We start from the raw sequence: 11,085 nt of genomic DNA on the forward strand, positions 1-11,085 counted from the left end.
TCCGAATTTGGATCGGGCTGGACCCAATGTATTTGATCCAAGTTAATATGGATCTAGACTCCGTCCAAGACCTATATTAATCTGGAGTTGATCCAGTCCAGGACCCAATTAGGGTTTGGATATGGATTTGGATCTTGGATCCGGATCAAGATCCAAACCCATACCCAATGATAATATAGCTTTAAATTCATTTTTATATTCAAATTAAAATTAAAAATGGCCCCAGAGGGATAAGGTACCCTCTGAAAGCTTTTGGATAATTATTTATTAATAAATAATTAAATTAATATTAAATATAAATTAATTCTGAATTTCAAAAGTTGCTTTATGGTAAGCCTCTAGAAGAATCTACTTTAACCTGAAAACAAGGAGAGAAAAAGGCAAGTAAAAGTAAAAGAAGGTAAGTGAAAATTTTTGAGGTTTGAAAAAGTTACTTAAAAGGAGGGAGTTAGAGAAAAAGTAGGAAAAGTAACTTTTTCTCCAGCTCCCAAATGAGAAACCCTAAAGGGGCGTCACCTATAGGGCCTCTTCTTAATTAAAGTGGGAAAAAAAGAAGAGGGGGGGGGGGTGTGAACTAGAGAGAGAGAAGGGAATAGAGGAAAAGAAGGTAAAGAGAAGGGAATAAGGAGGGAGAAGCCATCGTCCTCTCCGAAGCTTCGAAGCTCTCCGATCCTCTTTTTCAAGCGTCAAAAAAAAATTGTACGGGTTCATCCATTTCGATTTGAATAGGGAAAAAGAGCTTAAATATGATTTAAGCGCTATTTTATAAAAAGATCATGAATCTGGTTCGGTTTTTCGTATTTAAAAATAGGGAAAACCGACATATACATGGTGATCTAGTGGTATTTCGAATTTGGGAAGCAATATCCATAGAATGATGTGTCTTATTTCATATTTATGTGCATATTTCACACACACACACATATATATATACCTGGACAGATCTGTCCATGAAATATTCAGACAGATTTGGACATGTTTGATCCTTCCTAGTACAGGATCCCAGCACACCTGCTGTCCAATCTGGACAAATCTGCAACTAGGTGCTATTGGTTTCGTGTCTAGTTTTTTTATAAAATGGAATATATATATAAGGGGTGTTTTCGGTCAGGGTGACCTTTAACCCATGACAGACTCCAAACCAGATCTGTCAGAAGCTTAGCAGGACTGTTAGGCAGGATCTGCTCCATTCAGCCCTTAGTTTAAAAAAAAACCCTATATGTAGATGTAAACTTGGAATCTGTAAGCTTGCACTACAAGATTAGCTAAGGGTGCTGAAATGTGTGAAACTAATCCAGGTACATGAGAAACTGTTAGAAGGGATACTGATAACTCCTTGTATTTATTATGTTTTGTTGATAGACTTGCATGCAAATGATCACTGTGCATGCAACAAGATGTTCATGCTGTTTCTTATTTGTGCATAATATCCATGTGAGACTAATTTTTCTTCTTTAGCACTCGGTTTGTGTGTTCTATACCCTGTCGTGTCTCGGCTGCTCAGCAAAAATCTGTTGTGATGTGAATATTGGTTGGCCAGCATATATCAGGGTAACGTACCTGGCAGAATTAATGTATATCAAGCCCAACCGAACCAATGTTGGCTGGGCAGATTTAACAACACAAAAATATTTTTTTTTACAATGGGCCAACCCGCATGCAAATGAAAAAACAAACAAACAAACAGGAAGGTTTAAAATTTTCTGACAGGGTGTTGCCGACCCGGAGTAGTTGATGGGCCTGACAAGCCCAGCCGACTGGGTCGGCTGGGTTCGGTTGGTCGAACAACATAAATATATGTGTGCATTAAATAGGGACATGCATACAGAAAGAAAACTCTGATAATAACTTAATAAGTTATTCATGCATGTGCATTGAATCCATGCATTTTATTGTTCTGCATTAGATCATGCAATTTTATTGGTTGATATCACGTTATATCTTCTGGTACATAATTTTTATTCTTAGAATGCATAAATGATCAGTTGCAACATGAGATAGTTGTTACATTTCCTCTAAAAAAATTGCTTGAATCTAATTTATGTTCTTTCTACTTATTTGAATTGATAGAAGAATTCGTATGCAGGATCTCGCATTCTGACACCTTACTTCTTGTGTTTTTCACAGTTGTTGAGACTCAATGATGGGATTTGTTATTTCAGGGAGCTATGAGAGCTACATAACTATTAGATATTTTTCAGTTTGAACAGAGGGGCTCCACTTTTGAGATTTATTATTTTTATTATTGTGATTGTTATTTATGCTCATATTCTTGGTCTCTAGACATTATAAATTTGATTGAATAAAGTTGGTTTGCTTTACGTGATGGTAGTGTAAGATCCCTTGTAGTTGTGGATGTGATTACGACTGTAAGGCCCCGAGTCTCTGAAAATGTTTTCGCAATTGTTTTCAAAAAAAAAATGCTACTTTTTAACAGGTCGGAGTTGGGGTCATTACAGACTAGCCATCCGGTCTATCCGAGCGGGCCGCAATAAATGACAGACTGCGCAAGAAGTTGGAGTTGAATTTGTTGATGCACCTGCTCCAATAACTATTGAGTACTACTCTCAAGCTCAGTAGGACTCTGAATAGAAGATATTTCAATCTGAGAACCAATGTTGCTAACATCTGATGGGCCAATCTTAGTTTTGAAGCATTCTTCCTCAATAAAGATGGTCACCACTCCACCTTTCTTCTTCTTGAGCACAAGGCAAGAATTCATCATGTGCCCAAAACTTTTGCGGTAATGGCAATGGATGGAGCTCATGTCTCCAAGACCTCCACTAGACCAGTGATGCATGCTTGGGGAGAGGGGTTCAAACGGTTCGAACACAGGAAGGGGTAAGTCTAAAATAGGTCAACTCGGGTAGACAGGGTGGCAGGGTACAGATAGGGTCTGGCAGAAAAATCAGTTCTCGCAATTGGTGCAACAGAAAAAACCCAAATTTGGTGGGATGGTTCCAGACACCTTAAGGTAGGTTCAGTTCAAATTTCAGGGACAAGGAACAAGGAGATACAAATTTTTAAAGTGGCTGGATTATTTGAGACAGGACAGGGAAAGGAAGGTTATATGTCAGGCAGTCCAGTTTGTAAAATTTAGATCTCGACACTAGGGACTCAATAAATCCTGAAAATTAGAGGGTTGACTAAGGACACTATAAAGCACCTTAGGTCCAAAAATTAGGACCAGACTGCCTACGGTCTGGGCTAAGGGATTTTTCAAAGTTTGACGGGTTTTCCAGAAACTGTAGGGTTTAGGTAGGCTACACTGGGTTACCACGGGTTTAACTAGGTTTGGGTGATTAGGAAAAGGGACTTAGACCTACACAGAACTCAGGGACCACATAAAGGCTTCCCAAAAGGGTTTGAACACGCTGGATGGGATCCACAACGCCAGGGAAGGCTTGGGGTGGCTGGAACACACCAGCACTGCGAGCTTGGGAACACGAACTTGGCTAGACCTTTGGCAGTACCCGATGTCCTGAACTAAGCTTCACAAGACCTACAAGAGGTCAAGTAACCAGAGAGAGAAGAAGAGGGTGAAACTTAGAGAGAGAGACTATTTTTCATTTCATATGATTTGATGTTCACAAAGGCATACGAAGCCCTCATTAAACCCAGACATAAATTCCATAAAATATTAAAAATCTCCTAAATATGGTTAAGCCACCTTGGATTGTAATATCGTGTGTTTTTGCATGATTTATAACTTCAAAAATTATGAAATTTTGGCTAAGTATATAATGAAAATGATAAAAATCGTGGGAAAATATCTTTAAATATAGGTGACGTCAGTTGGGTCTGGGCGTGGCCCAGAGCCCACTAACAATACCTAGTTGAGAGAATTATTACAACAACAACTATGCCTTCATCCCAAAACAATTGGGGTCGGCGATATGAACCAAAAAAGAAAATCATTCTGGGTCTTCAACATGAATCCTTCTCCTCCAATCATTTTTATCCAATGCCATGTCCTCGATGAGGTTCAAAGCATTCATATCATTTCCTATCATCTTCATCCAAGTCTTCTTAGGCCTACCCCGACCTCTTTTAACTAATATATTTTCCCATTTCTCCATCCTTCTAACTAGAGCATCATTAGGTCGTCGATGAATATGTCCAAACCACCGTAAACGATTCTCAATTGAGAGAATTATTATTTAAGAAAATTTTCATTTTTAATCTTTAAATTCGAGCAAAATTTAGGTTAAATTCAGGCAAAATTCGAAGGCAAAAATCAGGTAAGTATACTGTTAGATGCGTCTCGTAATTCTGAGAACATTGGTACTTTATTTTATCTGAATTCGGGTTACATTTGGCCCAAAAATCACGTTTTTCAAAAATGACCCGTCTCTATTTTTACCATTTCTGGATTGGATCGAACCGGATCTGCTCCATTTGATCTAAGTTAATATGGATCTGGACCCATATTGACTAGGATTTGGTCCATGTTGGATCCACATGGATTTGAATCTTGGATCCAAATCTGGATCCGAAATCCATCCATGGCAATGTTAAAAATACTTTGAATTTAAAGTTTAAAAACAACTTTAAAAAAAAATAAGGATGAGGTAGAGTTCAAATTGGGGTAGAACTCTACCCCATTTCCTCTTTTTCCGGTCAACAGGCAAGGGTGAAGCCCCTTGCCTCCTCCCCTTCTCGGTCAACAGGCAGGGGTGACGCCCCTTACCTCCTCTAGCTGGGCTCGGTCTGAACCGAGCACAGCCCAGCCCGTTCAGTACTCCAGCAGGACCAAGCCCAGCCCGGTCCTCTATCTTAGAGGACCGAGCCTAAGCTCGGTCCTGTTCAATAACAGGGTCGGGCTCAGCAACCAGACTGAGCCCAGCCCGGTCCGCGGTCTCAAGAGGACCGAGCCTAAGCTCAGTCCCATCCAGGGATGGGGCTAGGCTCGGCTGCCACCCGAGCCCACCCCCTTCCCCTTTTTCTATTTCAGTCAGTCCTCAGGCGATCGGAAATGAGCCCGACTCGGTTGGGGGTCCAACCGAGTCTGGCTCGGTTGTGGCCTGCCCAACCCACTCGACCGAGTTAAGCTCGGTCTTTACTGATCCCAACTCGACCCCTCCCCGCCTGTGGCCAGTCGGGCTCAGCCGAGCCAAACTCGGCTCAGCCAGTCGGCCCGAATCAAGGTCGGGTTCGACCCCTGCGACACAAACCTGGCACAAATGCGTAATTTCAAAAAGGAATTCCCTTGTTCTTATTTTCACAGTACGATGAATACTTTAGCACACCTCGTCAGCTCAACGGACTCGACATGCACACCAAGACACGAGCCATTTAAAACCTATGCTCGGAATCGTCAGCGAGTCTGACAATCTCTGAGGCAGTGAAAAGTTGCATACGAGGACAATGGCAAAACACTTCTAACATATATATATATATATATATATATATATATATATATATATATATATATATATATATATATATATATATATATATATATATATATATATATATATATTATTTAAGGACGCAGTTTTGCGTATCCTTGTCCATTTAAATTTATGTCATTTACTTTGACGTCACGTTGTTACGTGCGCAGCCTACTGCTTATGCAATTTATTTGGCCAATGTACGGTTTCGTACATCATGAACTGCTTACGCAATTTATTTGGTCGATGTAAGATTTCGTATACCGTGCACTGCTTACGCAATTTATTTAGCCAATGTACGGTTATGTACATCGTGCATCGCTTACGCTTTTATTTAGCTCGATGTGTGGTTTTGCACATCGAGTTTTGCTTTATGTCATTTACATAGCCACCGCGCTATAATGTACAAAGGTTATATATATATAACCTTGTAAGGTACGCAGTTTTGCGTGCTCCTGCCTACCTTGCATTACACCTGCTTTTAAAGACGCAGAATTGTGCATGCCCGCCAAGTCTTTAAAGAAAAAGGAAATTTCATGCGAGATTCTGATTTTTGAAGTATGGAGAAATTGATGGAGATGTAAATCATAGGATAAAGGTTGGGTGGATGAAATGGAAAAGTGCTACTGGAGTGCTGTGCGATCGTAGAATGCCATTGCGGTTGAAGGGAAAGTTTTATAGGACGACTATTAGACCCGCTTTACTTTATGGTACGGAATGTTGGGCTGCCAAGAGACATCATATTCAAAAAATGAGTGTAGCTGAGATGCGGATGCTTAGATGGATGTGTGGAAATACAATAAAAGATAAGATTCGGAACGAAGAGATACGTAAGAAGGTAGGTGTTGCACCCATTGAAAATAAGATGCGAGAGAATCGTTTACGGTGGTTTGGACATATTCGGCGAAGGCCTAATGATGCTCCAGTTAGAAGGTTGGAGAAATGGGAAAATATATTAGTTAAAAGAGGTCGGGGTAGGCCTAGGAAGACTTGGATGGAGATGATAGGAAAGGATATGAATGCTTTGAACCTCACCGAGGACATGGCGTTGGATAGAAATGATTGGAGGAAAAGGATTCATGTGGAAGACCCAAAATGAATTTCTTTTTTGGTTCATATCACTGACCCCAATTGTTTTGGGATGAAGGCGTAGTTGTTGTCATTGTTTCAAAAAGCAATAAACGCATATCTGACGGTTGTTCATTCGCAACCAAGTCTTTTCCTCAAACCTGTGTAGCCCTAAGAGGCACGCACAGTCTTTTTGTTTGATATCTGAAAATGACTTGGATCTCCTCAGCCAAGATCACGGGAAGTTGCAAATTTTTAACAAAGTTGGGGTTTCTTTCTGAGAAACTGATACCCCTCTCATCGTAGCGGTACTATGAGACATACACAGTATGTTAGTACTACGATGATTGGATGAGATATTTATGGTAACCTCGTAGCATGCAAAGGCACAATGATGAAAGAGAAATCAGATAAATAATGATGATTGCTTTCACAGGCAAGATGCTCGAGTTTGTTTGAAAGACCAGAGCATGTAGAATGGGTTCTCAGTTAAAATAGAATCTGACATACCCATTCGTCTCTTTAGTTCCGTCAAGGGAGATGATGAGATGGTACAAAAACTCTGATGGATAGGTCTCAATGACTTCTGCAGAAGGATGACTCGATATCCCCAGTCATTGGAGTTAGGGGACTGAGCTACCAAAAATTATCCTAGGTGGTAGGTCTCAATGACTTCTGCAGAAGGATGAATGCATCCCCTTGAACAAGTGGCCTCTGGGGAATTCTCTCTCAGTCATAGGTTGTCCCCTTAAGAGCGGACTCAGCTAGTTGTTCGGGGTATCAAAATACATAAAATAATAAACCCCCACACAGTCTCAGTTGTTTCTATTTTTCTCTTGTGCGTACCCTCAGGATAGTTAATATCGAAACAAGGTTATCATATTCATTTTACTTATTTTGACTTGCACATCACGAAAAGAACAACATATATGTTAGTCTTATTCTGAATTGTTATATCTATGCACCTACCAGATTTTTATCGATGCGACCCTGTTTCATGGGTACAGGTGATGATTAGGTCGGTACGACAAGTGATGGCATGATAGAGTGACGATGTCAAGATAAGACTCTTTTCTTGATGTTTCGCTCGTGAGGACATTTTTATAACTTGGTATAAGGGTTTCTTTGAAATCTCACTTTTCGTATAAACTTCAAAACCTTGTTTTGAATCTTTTTGGTTTCAATGAATTTATGGAGTTACAAATCCGTTGTATAATGGAAAAGGTTCACCCGTAATGCGCCCAAAGTCCATGGACTTGTTATTTCAAACACCATTTTTCGCTGAATTGCTATTTTACACTCTGATAAAGGAATGATTACAAGGCTTTCAAAAATTTCCTAAAAAGTTACACGTCAGTGATTTTCGGGGCGTTACAATCCAAGAACCCAATGTATCCGTACCTCTTAATAACAATTCGCATAAACTCCACCCAATATGTGAAATTAGACCCCAACAACCACAAGCTACCAGGAGTAGAGCTACTGCTACCAACAGCAACCCAACAATATCTGAGAGTATGCTTTGATACCATATCAAAGCAATAGAATTCCAACCATGAGAGAGAGAGCAAAGAAGATGAGAAGAGAAACTTTGTTAGCTTTGGAATAAAGAGTTACACTGCATAAAAGGGACAACCCTGCTTTTGTTACAATAGAAGACAAAAACTATTGACCCACTAACCTCCTATACAAATACAAAAATGACCCTCATTAAATAATACATGTACAACATTGAGAGGGTAGCACAAAAGAGCACATGCAAATAGTAATACATAAGATACATTAGCATATTACACTTCTCAACATTTATCATATCATATTTATTAAATAATTTATATTAAACATATATATATATCATTCAAAATTTAATCTTCGCTTTTACATGACATCATGAAAAAGTAAATGCTAGAATCATAGCTAGCAAAACTCTGATTAAAACACATCTTTTCAATAAAACTTTACAACAACAACAACTATGCCTTCATCCCAAAACAATTGGGGTCGGCGATATGAACCAAAAAAGAAAATCATTCTGAGTCTTCCACATGAATCCTTCTCCTCCAATCATTTCTATCCAATGCCATGTCCTCGGTGAGGTTCAAAGCATTCATATCCTTTCCTATCACCTCCATCCATGTCTTCCTAGGCCTACCCCGACCTCTTTTAACTAATACTTTGAAAAAGAAAAAAAAATGAGATTCCATCTTTTTCAAAAATCAGCAAAAACATGCATTCATTTGAGAGAAACATTTAGATATTTCCATTATGCAGGAAAAGAAATAAACAAAAAAATTGGTTATGCCCGATATTGCTGATTTCCATTAAATTTGTTGTTTATTTCCTGATTTCATAAGACTGATCTCTGTGAGGGTCATGAGAAGGTTGTTCATGCTCGATTTGTCTATGATATGGTTGTCGTTAAGTTGTTTGATGCTGCCATATGGGTTGACATCGAAACAGTCTTAAGATCGTGGTTGTTGACCTATGTTAGCACTATGTTGGAATATTTTCGGTATGTTGTCATGATTAAGCTGAATTCTAATTTGTTCTCAATGCGGCCAAATGAATTGTTATAATGTTGTTAAATGTGTTGTTTTTTAGCATACGTGGGTTGTTGTAGGGCAAAACAGTACTGCACATTTTTTTGCAACACTGTTCGCTGTCCACAACATATGGTCGTGTGTTTCTGTAGTAGAAACATGCTGCCAGCAGCAAGCCAATGCCCAGTGGCAGCGTTCTTGTGCATGTGTTATGGCATAGGTGTGGTCTGGTTGGTTAGAGCTTGGCCCGTTTAGGTTGCAGAGTACCTTGTTGAATATGTTATTCATGGAATTATCATGCTGCAAATGCTTATGTCATACACATGAAAATTTATGAAATTTATTGTATGCATGAATATGATCATGTGCATGTTTGAGAGCTTATGCATAAAATGGATCATGAATTGCAAGCATTTATATATATGCATATGCAAATTGTTTTATATGCGCAATTTTGTGGTGTGATCAAATGTGCATTGTGGACATATTTTGAACAACTGTGTGTGCATGTTCACTAAGGATTTTGCATAAGATGCATTTGTGGTCAGATGTGAACCAATGTAGGTCATATGAGACAGGAGCATGTGTTGCTCCAAGATTTATTTTTATGCATTGCAAAATTCATTCTGAAATTATTAGCTTTCTAATTTAATTGCACTGTTAAAATGATAGCGGGCCAGGTCATGTGTTGGGTTTTGCATGTTGATTTGCAAAACGGTTCTTGTATATAGAACTTGACTTTTGTTAAAAAGATAAAAGAGATAAACAGTGAAATTAATCTTCTTACATGTCCCTTCTAAAGAGTGAGAATCTTGAATGCCAATTTTATGGAAACCGCGAGGATACTAAAACTATGTGTATGTTTGTGCTCCTGAACCTGATGTGGGTTCACCTTCTGGCCACGGCTTTAGAGAGTTTTTAGTCACTTTGCTTGTGGGTGGTGTTATAGACATAATTGTTGGTATTGGTATACCAAGATAGTGACATCTGTTTATGCTGATTTTCCTTATGTCCCGACATTAGATGTTGATTTCTAATGTTTTGAAGGATGGTGTTGATTCTTGATATTGATCAAGGAACAAGTGTGGAATTCAGTAATAAAATACAAATTGTGTATTAAGCTACAACTAGGAACCTAACTTGGACTTTAAGAATTGTTGTGCCCGTTTTGAGTATTTGTGGGTTGAATGAAAAGTGAAACTAAAATTGTGTGCATTTAATAGGGACATGCATGCAAATGAAAACTTTGATAATATCTTAATAAGTTATTCATACATAGTTATTGTTTTGCATTAGTTAATGCATTCTTATTTTGTCTCATATGAAAATTGTTATTGCATGATAGTTGCTTTTAAATGCTTGAATAGTAAATTGATTATGAAATTGTTGTCGTTATATTCCTTTGAGTCTTTGCATAAATTTGGTTTGTGCTCTTTCTTTTCTGCTTGGATTATTAGAGGAATTTGTACAAAGAATCTCTAGTTCTTACCTGTTGTTTCAAAATGTTTTTCAGGACCAGGAGCTCAGTGATGGGGAGACTGCCACATGGAGCCTGCGAGATCGCGTGACTTGTTTCTGATATTTATTGACAGTGTGGCTCTGTGTTACATACTTTATTTTATTTTTGTCCTATGACATTCATTTATTGGTTAATAAAGATGGTGATTCTTTCGTTGATTCAATGTAAGATAACTTGTGGTTTGGTATTTGTTAAGTCTATGAGGCCCCGAATGCTTGGGTTTGGTTTCCGCAATTGTTTAAAAAAAAAACACTTTTCATGAGGATAAGTTGGGGTCGTTACATCATCGACTGCCAATATGTCAGAAATATGGGATCTTTCTAATGTTTGCAAGGGCTGATGATGATAATAGTAAACTCCAAAGCCCCCCCCCCTACCTTTTTTACTTTTTCTTTTACTTAGAGATGGGTCTTAGATAGCCCAAAACGGAATTGCCCAGTAGGTTAGGGCAAGCAATTGGATGTCAGGAGGCTCCACGTGTCATGTGTTTGATTCCTCCCTGGGATAATACCAGCCACAGGTATGGAGCACAGCATTGTGGGGCCTGTCCACTTTCTTGGGGTTT

General features: G+C 38.8%; 1 protein-coding gene across 3 annotated transcripts in view; it reads right to left on the minus strand.

Annotated features, from left to right (window-relative positions):
* The window catches only part of LOC149846952 (uncharacterized), a 133,595-nt gene that overhangs the window by 60,330 nt on the left and 62,180 nt on the right, over window positions 1-11,085 (minus strand). The gene's annotated exons all lie outside the window — the stretch shown is intronic.

Source organism: Nuphar pumila, chromosome 2 (genome assembly GCF_984573655.1).
Source record: "Nuphar pumila chromosome 2, dmNupPumi1.hap1.1, whole genome shotgun sequence".
NCBI classification, from domain to species: Eukaryota; Viridiplantae; Streptophyta; class Magnoliopsida; order Nymphaeales; family Nymphaeaceae; genus Nuphar; species Nuphar pumila.